General features: G+C 45.7%; 1 pseudogene; it reads left to right on the top strand.

Annotated features, from left to right (window-relative positions):
- The first annotated feature begins 1,917 nt into the window (after window positions 1–1,917).
- Window positions 1,918–3,231, top strand: LOC102140829 (aspartate aminotransferase, mitochondrial-like; annotated as a pseudogene).
- The last annotated feature ends 987 nt before the right edge of the window (window positions 3,232–4,218 follow it).

The following is a 4,218-nucleotide window of genomic DNA, read 5'->3' as shown; positions in this document are numbered from 1 at the left end:
ACATTCATCATCTCAGTACTCTCCAGGGTCATTTCCTTAATTTGGCTGACCAGGCTAGTGACTCTCTATATCTTTATCTGCAAATATGACAGATTGGACTGGCTAAACTGTGGTGCTCTACCAATTCAGAGCCTATGAACTCATTTCATAGAAAATATGTAATTGAATTGAAGATACGGTCATCTCATGCTGCTGCTGTAACTGCTGCTACTACCACTACTGCTGCTACCACACTTATGCATGCCCAAGTGAGACTAAGCTGTTTAGCCCAGGAGGGTACCTCAACCTCATTGAGGGCAGTGTACCTAGCAATAAGTAGCACTCTGAGGGCTCATCTTACAGCCTCCAAACCGCACTCATAACCTCATGCCTCACCCTATCAAAACCACTAGGAAATAGCTTCTCTGGCATTGGATACAAAAATTGTGGAATTTCCTCTCCCAAGAATTGTTAGGCAGTTCAATGATTTTGCTAAAGAGGTGCCCACAAAGACTTTGAAAGAGAAGGAAGGTTGTCTTCTGAGGGTTTTACTGTAAATCAAAACATGTTGGATGCAAATATGCAAGAACCACCCTCTGAAAAGTAGACTAATTTTAAGACCAGAAGGCCATCAGCATATCTAAAAAAGAATGTACCAGTTGAAAAAGGGTTGGCAAGTCAAAGGACAGAAATGAACATGAATTACTGAGGCAGCACTCCCTCAAGCTTGGCTCAAGATAGACGCATTCCAGATCTAGAAAACCAAGAGGTCATTGTGCTACCCGACCCTGGGAAACAACAGCTCCCATTTACTGAGCATGGATTCTTTGACAGGACAGTGTGAAGTGCCTGTCTTACAATATCCCATTTAATATTCAAAACAGCCCTGGGGGTAGGTATCACTACCGCTATTTTATAGATAAGTAAACTGAACTGCGGATCAGGAAGGACACAGCTGCTTATGGTCACACAACTGACGATGCTGGAGCCTGAATCAGACTCAGGCTGTGTGACTCCCAAGGCTCTGATCTGACCGCTGTGTGCATTGCTGGGCAGTCTCCAAAGGAGATAGACCCGGATGAAGGAGATATCTCCTTCAGGCCAGTCTCTGAGGGAGATAGACCCAGATGCTTCTTTGTAGAGAGCAGGGGCTATGGACCCAAATTCATATATTGAAGCCCTAACTCCCAGTGTGATGGGGACTTTGGGAGATGAATAGGTTTAGATGAGGTCATGACAGTGGGACTCATGATGAGATAGTGTCCTTATAAGAAGAACCATCAGAGATTCCCCACTCATACCTCTCTCTCTTTCTCTGCCTCGTGAGGACACAGTGAGAAGGCAGTTGCCTGCATGCCAGGAAGAGAACCCTCATCGGGGAACCACATCAGCCAGAACCTGGATCTTTGACTTCTCAGCCTCTAGAACTGTTGGAAATAAATTTCTGTTGTTTAAGTGCTCTGTCTGTGGAATTTCATTATGGCAGTGTGAGCAGACTATGACAGTAGGAATCAAACTGATCATGTGCAGGACTGTCTGGTCTTTAGGGGCTATTTCTCTAGAGGGAAGACTGATGACAGTGAGCATTTGAGTTCTACAACTGCTGCTCTCTGTGGTTCCAAACTTCTGCTCATCAAACATCATTCAGGAGGTCAGCCAGAGTGGGAGCATAGGGGTTTCAGGTTCCCTCAGGAGTTCCATTTCCATTGTCAGTATATTTAAGGGTATCAAGGTGTACACATCATGGGCTTGGTTAGCCTAGGTCCTTCCCCACATATTGGTACATTCACCCCAGGAGTGAAAGTCCCTGTGTGCAGCCTTCTGAACTGGTCATCCTGCCTTCCCTGTTAGTGTCCTGACTGCTTTTAAAAAGTGGGAGGGGCCCGCTTGCCCTCCACTCTGTTCTGCAGCTACTCAACTGCCCTCCTCCCATCCGCCATGGCCCTGCTGCACTCAGGTTGCATCCCCTCCTGGATCACCACTGCCTTCCAACTGGGCCTTGCCATGGCAGCCTCCAACAGGACTAGCTCCTGGTGGGCCCATGTGGAGATGGGACGTCCGGATCCTATCTTGGGAGTCACTAAAGCCTTTAAGAGGGACACTGATGGCAAAAAGGTGAATCTGGGAGTTGGTGCCAACCAGGACAACACCTGAAAGCTTTATCTGCTGTCTAACATCGGCAAGGCAGAGGCCCAGACTGCCACAAAATATCTGGACAAGGAATACCTGCTCATTGGGGTACTGGTTGAATTTTGCAAGACATCTGCAGGAGTAGCCCTGGGTAAGAACAATGAAGTGTTGAAAAGTGACTGGTTTGTCACTGTGCAGGCTATTTCTGGAACTGGGGCCTTAAGGATCAGAGCTAGTTTTCTATACAGAGTTTTAAAGTTCAGCTGAGATGTCTTTGTGCCCGAACTATCCTAGGGAAATCACATACTTCAGGGATGCTGGCACACAGCTACAAGTTTATCAGTACTATGACCCCAAGACTTGTGGTTCTGACTTCACAGGCACTATGGAGGACATTTCAAAAACACCAGCACAAAGTGTTCTTCTCCTGCATGCCTGGGCCCATAATCCCATGGAAGTGGACCCTTGTCCAGAGCAGTGGAAGGAAATAGCAATGGGATGAAGAAAAAGAATCTCTGCATTCTTTGACACGGCCTATCAAGGCTTTGCCAGAGGTGATGGTAACAAGGATGCCGGGGCTGTGTGCCACTTCATCAAACAGGGCATTAACATTTGTCTCTGCCAATCATATGCCAAAACATGGGCTTACGGTGAGCATGTGGGAGACTTTACTATGAGCTGCAAAGATGTGAATGAAGCCAAAAGTGTGGAGTCACAGTTGAAAATCTTGTTCCATCCCATGTATTGTAACTTTCCTCTCAATGAGGCCTGGATTGCCTCTACCATTCTGAAAACTCCAGATTTATAAAAACAGTGCTTGCAAGAAGTGAAAATATGGCCGACTACATCATTAGCATGTGGACTCAGCTGGTTTTCAACCTCAAGAAGAGTGACTTCTCCCACAATCCTCCTCTCAAGAAGCAGGATTCCTCCCACAACTGGCAACACATCACTGACCAAGTTGGCAAGTTTTGTTTCACAGGGCTAAAGCCTGAACAGGTGGAGTGGCTGACCAAGGAATTCTCCATCTAGATGACAAAGGATGGCCACATCTCTTTGGCAGGGGTCACTTCTGGCAACGTGGGCTACCTTGCCCATGCTATTTACCAGGTCACCAAGTAATGTCCCTGGTGTGAGGGAACAGAGACAACTTTTCTGTTTTCAGCCTCTGCTCTTATGAGCTTTGCACAGAGGATGAGGTGGATGGTGGTAAATGGATCATTTCTTTCAACCACAATGTATAACTCTCAGTGACTGTGATTCTCAGAAAAGAAGATGTGGTGACACAGGGCAGAGGCACCCATGACTGGCATCTGGAACTTTGTGACTCTAAGCCAAACCTTTCCCCAACCTTTTATGGCCAAGTTTTCTGAAAGAGTTTACATGTGCAAGAAAGTCATAGCACCAAAAAAACCTTGTCAATCATGCCCCTGCAATATTTCAGAAGATTTAGCTGAAGTGTCGTATGGTGTCAGGGGTCCCTTAGGAGAAATGGCACTCATTAGAGGCTTTGAGAGAAGACCTAGTTCTGGCATTAATAGTCAGCCTCATATTTGTCCTCCCATGATGAAGCAACCTTATCAATACACTGTATTGCAGAAACTGTGTTTTATGAAAATGAATGAGCCACTGCAGCAAGGAAAATAAAAGATGCTGTTTCCTGTCTTATTGAAGTAAAAGAGAAGGCTCTCTCTTCTCTCTTGTTATTGCTGTTCTTTTCCTTATGCACACATATTTTTATCTAACCTAGATGTTCATCTCATTCTACTGCTTGCTTGATCATAGCCTCATTTCTATTGGGATTTATTTAAGAACAAAGAACATAATTTTCTGCTCATACCATACTCTCAGCTTTCTTGGCAAATAATAGTGGAGAGTAGAGTAGCACTTTATCTCCGCATCTTTTTCATCGATTGTGTAATTGTCTCCTGTTGGGTTGTTGCCTCTACCCAGTTAGACTTCCAATCTTCATTGAATGTGGTTGTACAGTCACTATCTCACACCATGAGTCAGGCGGTGCAGGATAGTGCCAGGAAAGAGGATATTCCGGGCTTCGTGAGCTGCCCGCTGGACTCAGGCATCACCCTTTGGAAAGACAGCCACCATCTG

This window comes from Macaca fascicularis, chromosome 1 (genome assembly GCF_037993035.2).
Source record: "Macaca fascicularis isolate 582-1 chromosome 1, T2T-MFA8v1.1".
NCBI lineage: Eukaryota > Metazoa > Chordata > Mammalia > Primates > Cercopithecidae > Macaca > Macaca fascicularis.
Note: the sequence above shows the minus strand (reverse complement) of the source record. Positions and strands in the feature narration are given on the sequence as shown.